General features: G+C 40.7%; 1 protein-coding gene and 1 pseudogene across 2 annotated transcripts in view; one reads left to right on the top strand and one right to left on the bottom strand.

Annotated features, from left to right (window-relative positions):
* Positions 1-12,579, bottom strand: part of LOC117263494 (uncharacterized) — a 68,395-nt gene that overhangs the window by 52,480 nt on the left and 3,336 nt on the right. The gene's annotated exons all lie outside the window — the stretch shown is intronic.
* Positions 203-2,283, top strand: LOC144467480 (uncharacterized; annotated as a pseudogene).

Below are 12,579 nucleotides of genomic sequence, written 5' to 3'. Positions count from 1 at the left end.
GGAAAAAGATAAGTGTAGTTGGCTTAGCGTTTCTTCCAAAGCTAAACTGAATGGACGCGGTCCTTTGGCAGCTGCCATCTTGGCTGTTTACTTTTCGACTCCTACAGCATCATGTTACGCCCGCCCAGAGCCTGCCTCTGTCAGATAGACTGATCTGATTGGTCCGATGGCGATTCACTGGGCTCTGCTCGTTGGGGCCAGATCCTTGTGCAGAGCAAATTCGAATTTGCTAGGGGCGGGGCATCTGGATTTCAAGGTTAGTAAATGATGTCTTTTCAAGTCAATTTTGCATGCCTCGACTTCAGGGCACTTGGATTGGACATTTTTGAAATGCATTAGCGGAGTTTTATTACATTTTTCAAAATGATTTTGGACGTGGATTCCATGCACTTTAAGTGTATGGAAAAATCTGGCGAGCCGATACACTGAACGAGTTTTGTGGATTAAAAAACCACAATGGGGGCGTCGGTGTCTTAGTGGTAAAACAGGCGCCCCATGTACAAGGCTGTTGCCACAGAAGCCCGGGTTCGACTCCAGCCTGTGGCCCTTTGCTGCATGTCTCTCCCTCTCTCTCTCCCCCTTTTATACTTCACTATCCTATCAAGTAAAGGCAAAAGATGCCCTAAAAAATATATTAAAAAATAAATAAATTAATAAAATAAAATTAAAAACTACACTGGACTTCTTGTTGGCATAAGGGTGAGTAAGTACTGTCTGTATTTTCATTCTAAAGTGGTGATTTCCTTTAACCCACACTAGTTCTGTTTAAGCAGCTCTCCTCTTTTTAACGACTTTCTTGCTAATCTTAGCTGTTGTTTGCACGTTATGAGCCTTGTTAGCTACATTAGCTTAACAGTTAGTGATGGCTTCTCCTTCTCCTGCTCTCTCTTGCTCAGTGTGCCAGATGTTTAGTCATTCCTCTGCCTCCTTTAGCGACAGTGGTAAATGTAACAAGTGTAGTTTATTTGCTGCATTGGAGGCAAGGCTTAGTGAATTTGAAGTGCAGCTCCGCATCATGGAATATCTCTCGGTAGCTGCAGTAATTAGCCAGCCCCCGTAGCCGGTGCATAGCGTAGCCTCTGTTAGCGGTCCCCCAACAACCCCTGTGCAGCCGGGAGGTTGGGTAACTGTCCAAGAGAAGCATAGTACCAAGCCGAAACCCACGATTCACCACCAGCCTCTTCACGTTTCCAACCCTTTTTCTCCACTCAGTGGCACACCCGCTGAGGACAAAACTCTGGTCATTGGCAGCTCTATTTTGAGAAACATGAAGTTAGCAACACCAGCAGTCATAGTCAAATGTATCCCTGGGGCCAGAGCAGGCGACACTTAGTCTAATTTAAAACTGCTGGCTAAGGCTAAACATAGATTTAGTATGATTGTTATTCACGTCGGCGGTAGTGACACCTGGTTATGCCAATCGGAGGTCACAAAAATGAATGCTGCCTCGGTGTGTGAATATGCTAAAACTATGTTGGACTTCGTAGTTTTCTTTGGACCCCTTCCAAATCTGACCACTGATGAGATGTTTAGCCGCATGTCATCATTCAATCGCTGGCTGTCCAGGTGGTGTCCAGCAAACAATGTGGGCTTCATAGATAATTGGCAATCTTTCTGCGGAAAACCTGGTCTGATTAGGAGAGACGGCATTCATCCCACTTTGGATGGAGCTGCTCTCATATCTATAAACCTGGCCAAGTTTATTAGTAATTCAAAACACTGAAAACCCAGAGTTTAGACCAGTAATCAGAATCGCAGTCTTACACACTTCTAGTTCTGACGTATGGAATTGAAATTGATAACCTAATAGTCTTTCTACAGAATCCCTCTCTATCAGATAATTATTTCATGACTTTTGATTTCTTTCTACTTGATTACAGGCCACTCAGCAACAGTTACTATACTAGGTGTTTATCAGATAGTACTGTTGCAAAATTTAAGGAAATGATTCCATCGACGTTAAATTTAATACCATGTCCTTCTGTTACAGAGGTTTCCCATACGGACTTTAAACTCTCAGGAATTGATCATCTTGTCGATAGTGCTGCAGGCTCGCTGCAAACAACACTCATCTCTGTAGCGCCTCTTAAAAAGAAGTTAAGAAAGCAAAGAAAGTTTGCTCCATGGTACAACTCTCAAACCTGAAAATTAAAACAAATAATCGCGAAAATTTGAAAGGAACTGGCAATTAACCAAACTGGAAGAATCTCGTTTAGTCTGGGAAGACGTATAGCAGGGCCCTCCAGCAATGCCAGAGCAAACTATTACTCAGCATTTATAGAAGAAAATAAGAACAACCCCAGGTTTCTTTTCAGCACTGTAGCCAGACTGACTGAGAGTCACAGCTCTATTGAGCCTTGTATTCCTTTAACCCTTAGCAATGATGATTTTATGAGCTTTTTTAATGACAAAATTCTAACTATTAGAGGGAAAATTCATTTCCTCCTGCCCTCAAAAGGAACCAATCTACCCTCGAAAACAGTTGCAAGACCTAATCTAGATAGCTTCTCCCTGACTTCACTTCAACAGTTGACGTCAACGATTTCTTCATCTAAATCATCAACGTGTCTCTTACGGTGCGGACACACCAAACCGACATCAAAGAACTAGGGGTGAGGAAATAAAACCTGAACAGCCAATCAGAGTGCTCTCTCTCACCGACAAGCTCCGCCGCCAATTCAACATGCTCAAACGGCCGAAAAGCCGCCGACGCCAAAGTGCCTACGATGCGGGACACACCGCATAAACTTGGGTAACAGACGCTCACCGACGGCCCGGCTTGGTGTGTCAGGGCCTTTAGACCCCATCCCAACTAGGCTACTTAAGGAAGTCTCACCTTTAGTTAACACTCACATATTAGACATGATCAATATATCTTTATTAACAGGCTATGTACCACAGTCTTTTAAGGTGGCTGTAATTAAACCTCTTCTAAAAAAGCCAACCCTGGATCCAGAGGTGTTAGCCAACTATAGACCGATTTCTAATCTTCCCTTCTTTCAAAGATCCTTGAGAAAGTGGTCACAAACCAGCTGTATGACTCTCTCCACAATAATAATCTATTTGAGGAATTTCAGTCAGGATTTAGAGTGCATCATAGCACTGAGACAGCACTAGTTAAAATTAGAAATGATCTTCTGATAACTTCAAACAAAGGACTCGTCTCTGTATTTGTTTTATTAGATCTTAGTGCGGCATTTGACACAACTGATCATCAAATTCTGCTACAGAGACTTGAACATTTAATTGGCCTAAAAGGTTCTAAACTAAGCTGGTTTAAATCTTATTTATCGTATCGTTTTCAGTTCGTTCATATTAATGATGAAACATAATCCATCCCACCTCACAGGTGTGGCATATCAAGATGCTGATTAGACAGCATGAATATTGCACAGGTGTGCTTTAGGCTGGCCACAATAAAAGGCCACTCTGAAATGTGCAGTTTTGCTTTATTGGGGGGATCTGGGGGGGGGGGGGTCAGAAAACCAGTCAGTATCTGGTGTGACCACCATTTGCCTCACACAGTGCAACACATCTCCTTTGCATAGAGTTGATCAGGTTGTTGATTGTGGCCTGTGGAATGTTGGTCCACTCCTCTTAAATGGCTGTGCGAAGTTGCTGGATATTGGCAGGAACTGGAACACGCTGTCGTATACGCCGATCCAGAGCATCCCAAACATGCTCAATGGGTGACATGTCCGGTGAGTATGCTGGCCATGCAAGAACTGGGATGTTTTCAGCTTCCAGGAATTGTGTACAGATCCTTGCAACATGGGGCCGTGCATTATCATGCTGCAACATGAGGTGATGGTCGTGGATGAATGGCACAACAATGGGCCTCAGGATCTCGTCACGGTATCTCTGTGCATTCAAAATGCCATCAATAAAATGCACCTGTGTTCTTTGTCCATAACATACGCCTGCCCATACCATAACCCCACTGCCACCATGGGCCACAACGTACCGTACAACAAACCGCTCACCCATACGACGCTACACACGCTGTCTGCCATCTGCCCTGAACAGTGAAAACTGGGATTCACCCGTGAAGAGAACACCTCTTCAATGTGCCAGACGCCATCAAATGTGAGCATTTGCCCACTCAAGTCAGTTACGACGACGAACTGCAGTCAGGCCAAGACCCTAATGAGGACGACGAGCATGCAGATGAGCTTCCCTGAGACGGTTTCTGACAGTTTGTGCAGAAATTCTTTGGTTATGCAAACCGATTGTTGCAGCAGCTGTCCAGGTGGCTGGTCTCAGACGATCTTGGAGGTGAACATGCTGGATGTGGAGGTCCTGGGCTACACCTGGTTACACGTGGTCTGCGGTTGTGAGGCCGGTTGGATGTACTGCCAAATTGTCTGAAACGCCTTTGGAGACGGCTTATTTTAGAGAAATGAACATTCAATTCACGGGCAACAGCTCTGGTGGACATTCCTGCAGTCAGCATGCCAATTGCACAATCCCTCAAAACTTGCGACATCTGTGGCATTGTGCTGTGTGATAAAACTGAACATTTTAGAGTGGCCTTTTATTGTGGCCAGCCTAAGGCACACCTGTGCAATAATCATGCTGTCTAATCAGTATCTTTATATGCCACACCTGTGAGGTGGGATGGATTATCTCGGCAAAGGAGAAGTGCTCACTAACACAGATTTAGACAGATTTGTGAACAATATTTGAGGGGAAATGGTCTTTTGTGTGTATAGAAAATGTTTTAGATCTTTGTGTTCAGCTCATGAAAAATGGGAGCAAAAACAAAAGTGTTGCGTTTATATTTTTGTTCAGTGTAATTCCCTATTATCAGGTAGCTCTAATAAATCTTTGAAAATTCTCAAGCTAATCCAGAACGCAGCGGCACGTGTGCTGACAGGAACTAAGATACGAGATCACATTTCTCTTGTTTTAGCTTCTCTGCACTGGCTCCCTATAAAATCCAGAATTGAATTTAAAATCCTACTCCTAACTTACAAAGCTTTAAATGGTCAGGCTCCGTCATATCTTAGAGAGCTCATAGTGCCATATTATCCCACCAGAACACTGCGCTCTGAAAATGCAGGGTTACTTGTGGTCTCTAAAGTCTCCAAAGTAGATCAGGAGCCACAGCCTTCAGCTATCAGGCTCCTCTTCTGTGGAATCATCTTCCAGTTTTGGTGCGGGAGGCAGACACCGTCTGATTGATTGAATTGATTGACCTACCCAGAGGGCGGAGGGGGGAGCAGGTGTATGCATCCTTGGCGTTTGCATACAAGAGGTCCAGGGTTCTCCCTTCTCTAGTAGGACAGCTCACATACTGAGTAAAGTTGGACAATGTTGTTGCCATGGTGACGTGGTTGAAGTCACTCGAGATAGCTATGACAGCAATCGGGTGAAGAGTCTGCAGACGGGCAATGGTGGAGTGAATGACATCACATGCCGACGTCAGGTTGGCGGGGAGGGAACTCCCTGGGCAAATAATAGGGCCTAAGTCCAACAGCAAACAGTTCAATGTCCGGGCAACAGATTCGTTCCTTGATAGTAATGTGGGCAGGACTACACCATCGGTTGTTGACTAGAACAGCAAGCCCCCCTCCTTTGCGCTTACCGCTCTCAGTGCAATCCCGCCTGGCCTGAACAGAAAGCCGCTGATGGAGACGTTGTCGTTTAGTATGTCCTGGTGCAGCTATGTCTCAGTAGTAAAGCACCTCACTAGGATTACACTAGGACTACACTCCCGGTACTCCCTCTGACTCCTGGCGACTGCTGTTAGCTCATCCATCTTATAAGCCAGCGACCTCATGTTGCCCATGATGAGAGATGTGAGACATGGCTTATATCTCCTCTTCTTCATAAGCCTCCGTTGTCTCTCGGGCTGGGGCGACAATTATGTGCGTCGACGCATCGGTTCAAACAAAAAAATGGCGGCGTGCAGCAGCAGTGCTGTGCTATTGTGCTATGGCCTATTTAAGTGCTGGAATTTGTTATTTACTTGACAACGCCTGAACGCAACACAGGCTCCGCTCCATTGACTGTGTGCACAGTGCCGTGCTCCGGGTTCGGGCCAGGCTTGGTTATAATTGTCTCACTCGGGTCGTTTTCGGTCAGGAAAATGCAGCCCGACCACGCTCTAGTGTGCTCACCTGTGTCTGTGTGTGTGTGCATGCACGTTTGTGTGTGTTGTGTGCGCATCGGGGCTGAACTCTGCCTTGCACATTACAGAGGGCAGGGGAGAATTGTAAACATGCGACCATAGAGACAGAAATAACATAAGATAATTAACATGAGGCTATTTAGTTTGTTTAATAAAAGGACAAGATATAGATATGTTCTATTGGAATGGTAACCTTAAATGACTTATGTTGTGATCTGGCGCTATATAGAAAGTAAAAATAAAATAAAATTAACTTGACCTTCGAGGGGGGCAGGGGCTGGCGTTGGGGGGGCGGGGCGCCCCCCTAATATAATGGTAGGGGAAACACTAATGTTTCAATAAATGTTAATAAGAAATGTTTTGGTATTCATATTGTTTAAACTGCCTCATTAATCAAATAATGGAAAAAATAATCTATAATAGAAAAAATAATCGTTAAAGTAATCAAAAAATTAATCGTGAGATTAGTCGATTAAACGAGAAAATAATCACTAGATTAATTGCTAGAAAAATAATCGTTTGGGACAGCCCTGCTCTCTTCCTCCGCTGTTTAAATCCTCCCCCTGGCCGGCCTCAGCGCGATCAGCTAATCTCTGGAGTAAACATTGCGGCCATGAAGTTGCGCAATGGTGCCAGGTCCGAATGAAAGTAGTAAATTAAGAGTGAAGAAACATACCAGAACTCTCTCAATCAGCATGTTTAGGAAGGGCGCAGCTTCAAATGTCAGTCATAAAAATACAAAATACAAGTAGTTGTTATGTAATAAAGCAAAAATTTGGAAAACTAAGAAAACAAGCAGAAGCGACTGCAACAGGCTGGACACACATTGGCGCATGCATGGTCGGCGCACTACATATAATATAATTTAATATAAGATATATATATGTATTTACACAAACATATATATATATATATATATATATATATATATATATATATATATATATACATATATACATATTAGGGGTGTAACAGTACACAAAAATCACGGTTCAGTACGTACCTCGGTACACAAGTCACGGTTCGGTTTTTTTCTGTACAGTAATGGAAAAAAATAGACAACTATTAAATATCTTTTACTTATTGGTAACCTTATTAACATACCACCACAGCAGTTAACTCTTTTTACACAATTTTTGAATAAAACCAATATATATAAAATCCTGCTTTTTCACATTGTTTGAATGAAAATAGGACTATAAAAGTGAAAAATAAAATCCTGCTGTTTTTTTAACATTTTTTGAATGAAAAATATGAATATAAATTTCTGCTTAAACAGTTTTACTCAATTAAAATAAAAAGTATAGTGCAGCTGGTCAGCTTTAAAGCCTGCTCAGATTCAGTTTTACTAGGAACTTACTTAGCTTTCCCACTTTGTTAAAGTGCAGTAAACAAAACATGCTTATATCTAAAGTGCAGCTTAAACAATTTTACTCAGCTCCAATGGCGTTGGTTATTTCTTTAGCGCGATGGTCAGGGAAACGCTCTTTCTTTTTAAACAACGATGATATCGTAGTTTGCACCAGATTGCTTTTTCTAGTCGTGCCGGTTAACGTTCAAACTCGGGTGGTGTCGCTTTAGATGTATTAGCATGTTAGACGTGTTTCCAAGTACATACCCGACCACTGTTCTGCAGTGTTGGCACACTGGTTTTGTCTTGTCAACTTGTTTATTTCCATCTTCGTATTTTACCCTGAAACCAAAGTGTTCCCAAACGGAGGACTTAAGGTTTGCGGGTGGGTCTTCAGGTTCTTAAGGCTCACTTGCCATGTTGTCAAAATGCGAGAATGCGCTGCACAAAGTGAAAGCGGAGATTTACGGTCGGACTCTGTCCGTCACTCAATTATGTCCATCGTGAACTAGATATTTTAAATGGTTCGGCTCGCAAAAACGGAATTAAAATTTAACAAAATATAATAAAGTAATATCCTGCGCCCAATAATTCGGTACAGGGTCGTGCCGAACCGAATGTCGCATACCGAATGGTTCGACGCAAATACATGTACCGTTACGGTCCTAATACATATATGTTAGGGCTGTAGTCTCCTGGTCGACTAGTCGATTATTTGATCGCTATGCTCTCATCCGACCAAATTCTCATTGGTCGAATAATCGCCGTGTTACTTTCATAAGGAGAAAAGTGCTACATCAACAGCTTCTCCGGGATTAATCCATTATTTCCTGCAGTGGGGGGACAGGCTAAGTTACCTGTGAAAATGGGGGTGTTTTCAAAACACCCCGTTGACAGAAAGTTGAACTCGCCCACCATCACGCTCAGCGTCACGGTGACGCAGAACTCCTGTCTGTTTCTGTAAGCTGACACCATTTCCCTCAGTGGAAACAGACAGTAAAGCCTCCACTAAAATAACATTTTAAGTGTGTTGTGTGTGATTTATCCTTCACGGATTTATACTTAGGGATTTATCCTGGCTTCATATGAGCAGAGGAAATCTCCGCTCGTTGCTAGGCTAATGTATAATGTAAAATGCCATAGGCTGGCGCTAATAACGTTAGCATGTTGTATTTGCTTGGGGAACGTGTTTAGTATAAGACAGTTGTTTTGTCGGTGAATGTTGTGGGTTGTAATGGAGCCAAATGATGTACCGTTACCTTTGTTATATGTTACTGTTGTCCCTGGTTTTATATGAGAAGAGGAAAAGATTGCTAGCTGCTAGGCTAATTTGTACAATGTAAAATGCAATAGACTTGTGCTAATAATGTTAGCATGTTGTATTGGTGGGGAAAATGTGTCCAGATAAAGACAAGTGTTTGTCTGTCAGTTCTGCGATTTATAGTGAAGCTGATTTGCATACTTGTGATTGGAATTGTCTCTATTAAGCCATATTTAATGTGCGTTTTGAATCAACTATATAAATAAAGTTTGATTTGAACTAAACTTTACAGCACTTAACACAGTCCTCCACCGCAGACTAGTGTTTTGGAAGTGTAACTGTAGAGTGACACAGACACACCACCGCAGAAGTAAAAATAACATGCAGATTTTTTTTTTTTCCCACGACTTATCGATTAGTTGAAGATTATGTGCGACTTTAGTCGATCCAGATTTTCTTTGGTTGACTACAGCCCTAATATATATGTATATAACATATATATATATAATGTAATACACGTGCATATTTCTAGTGTGCTGAAAGATTGTACAAAAATGCTACTTATATTTAAAATCATACATTTTCAACTTTATTAATAACATAAGTATACTTCTTTTAAAGGGGCACATCAAGGTGTAAGGCATACTGAATGCACAAATTGCCAGGTACCAAAAATTACATGAAAATTGACATGTATATGGTCAGGGTCATCCTGAACAAGAATCTATTCAAAGATTTATGTAACCTATGAAAGACTTTTTTTAAATCAATATTTAATGTTAGCAAATAATGATTATACTAATTTGAGCAAACTTTAGCTTTAAATTTATCATAAACTATATGGTAAAATTACATCAAATTGACATGAACATATTGGGGGTCACTTAGAACAAGAATCCATTGAAAGATTTATGTAACCTATCAAGGATTTTGTTTAATTAATATCTAATATGAGGAAATTATGATAATACCATGGGGTAATTTGAGCAGATTTCACCTTTTAAATTTCTCATAAACTCTACAGTAAAATTACATGAAAATTGACATGGATATGGTCAGGGTCATTTTGAACAAGAATCTTATCAAAGATTTATGTAACCTATGAGGGATTTTTATTGAAATGAATGTTTCATATGAGGAAATTATGATTATACTATAGGGTAATTTGAGCAGACTTTACCTTTACATTTATCACAAACTACAGAGTAAAATGCATGAAATTTGACATGGACATTGTGGAGTTCACCTAGAACAAGAATCCATTGAAAGATGGATGAACCTATGAAGGATTTCTTTTAAATTAATATCCAATATGAGGAAATACTGATTATATTTTGTTGTGATTTGAGCAGACTTTACCTTTAAATTTCCCATAAACTATACTGAAAAATTACATCAAAACTGACATGAACATAGTGGGGTCACCTAGGAAAAGAATGCATTGAAAGATTTATGTAACCTATGAAGGACTTTTTATATATATATATATATATATATATATATATATATATATATATATATATTTAATATGAGGAAATATCTTACTGTATCTTACTATATAATGACAAAAACTCTGTCTGTGGGTGTGTCTGTGTGTGTGTCTGTTCCACGATTTTCTCCTCACTGACTTGGTCAATCTATGTGAAATTTGGCACAGTGGTAAAGGGTCATAGGAGGATGCGAATGAAGCAATATTACATCAATCGGCCAAAGGGGGACGCTATAACAACTGACTGAAATTGCAAACTTTGAATGGGCATATCTCATGCCCCGTATGTCGTAGAGACATGAAACTTTGCACAGAGATGCCTCTCCTCACGAGGAACAAATTTGCCTCAAAGACCCATAACTTCCAGTTACAGAGATTTTCTGCCATCTTGAATTTTTTGAAAAACACTTAAAATCAATCTCTTCCTACGAAGTTTGACCGATCTGCATGAAACTCGGTGAACATAATCTAGGGACCAATATCTAAAGTTCCCTCTTGGCAAAAGTTGGAAAACTTTCTAAAACCGAGCCTCTATAAGGCAATGAATATTGCGGAGGGCGTGGCTCATCACATAAAGGTGTATAACATCTCAAGGGTTTCACTGATCACCACACAACTTTGTAGGCATATGACCACACATAATCAGAGGGAACCCCTCCATTATTGACCTGATCAAACAAAATGAGGGCACTAGAGAGCTAATTTCTTATCTAGGCCTAACCGCCAAATTGATTTTTACTAAACTTGGTAGATATGTAGAACAGGATGCCTCAAGGTGACTGGAGAAATTGAACTCTAATTGGCAACTGGGTGGCGCTATAACAACAGAAAAATGCTTAAAAATGGCTAAAATGCGACCGATCGCTGTGGCTCCCCCTGTGGCTGAATGTTGTTGTTTTTTTTCTAATGTTTGGTATGACAAAGTCATGGTATGGTATGCTGTACTCAATGGGTATGGACTAGTGATTTGAGCAGACTTTACCTTTAAATTTCTCATAAACCATACTGTAAAATTACATGAAACTGACATGAACATAGTTGGGGTCAGATAGAACAATAATTCATTGAAAGATTTATGTAACCTATGAAGGATTCTTTTTAAATAAATTTTCAATTTGAGGAAATTGTGGTTACACTTAGGGAAATGTAAGCAGATTTTACCTTTAAATTTCTAATAAACTATACAGTAAAATTACATGACAATTGACATGGACATAGTGAGGGTTACCTAGGAAAAGAATGCACTGAAAGATTTATATAACCTATGAAGGATTTTTTTTAAATTAATGTCAAGTACGAGGAAATTATGATTATACTATAGGGTAATTTGAGCAGTTTTTACCCTTAAATTTCTCATAAACTACACTGTAAAATTACATGAAAATTGATATGCACATAGTGGGGGTCACCAACAAGAATCCATTGAAAGATTTATGTAACCCATCATGGATTTTTTTAAATTTATATTTAATAAGTGGAAATATTGATTATATTATGTTGTCATTTTAACGGACTTTACCTTTAAATTCCTCATAAACTATATCATAAAAATTACATGAAAACTGACATGGACATAGTGGGGGTCACCTAGAACAAGAATCCATTGAGAGATTTAGGTAACCTATCAAGGATTTTGCGCACCCGCAACACTGCCAACCCCCCCAGGACCAGACTCTGCACCATGGGAGACCGGGCTTTCTGCTCGGCCGCTCCCAGACTGTGGAATGCTCTCCCTGACCACCTGAGAGCACCGCAGACTGTGGACGCTTTTAAACGCAACTTAAAGACTTACCTTTTTACTAAAGCCTTTTAATGTATTTTATCATGTTGTCTGTTTTTAACTCTTAGCGTAGCATATCTACACTGCCTTCTGTAGCACTTTGAGATTTGTTTTAATGTAAAGTGCGTTACAAATAAAATGCATTAGTAGTAGTAGTAGTAGTAGTAGTAGTAAAATTACATGAAAATGAAGATGGACATAGTGGGAGTCACCTAGTACAAGAATCCATTGAAATATTTATGTAAACTATCAATGATTTTTTTTAATTTATATTCAATATGAGGAGGGCGGCAATAGCTCAGTCCATAGGGAGGGGCCGGAGGGGCCGGAGGGTCGCCTGTTCGAGTCCCTTTCCGGACCAAATGTGGAGAGTGGACTGGTGGCTGCAGAGATGCCAGTTCACCTCCTGGGCACTGCAGAGGTGCCCTTGAGCAAGGCACTGAACCCCCCAACCGCTCTGGGGCCTGACCAAGGCAACCCCTCACTCTGACATCTTTCCACTTTGTGCATGTGTGTGTCTTTTGGACCTGTGTGTTAACGAAAAAAAGAGTGAAAATTTTGAATT

Source organism: Epinephelus lanceolatus, chromosome 16 (genome assembly GCF_041903045.1).
Source record: "Epinephelus lanceolatus isolate andai-2023 chromosome 16, ASM4190304v1, whole genome shotgun sequence".
NCBI classification, from domain to species: Eukaryota; Metazoa; Chordata; class Actinopteri; order Perciformes; family Serranidae; genus Epinephelus; species Epinephelus lanceolatus.
The sequence above is the reverse complement of the archived record's forward strand: the minus strand, read 5'-3'. Positions and strand labels throughout refer to the sequence as shown.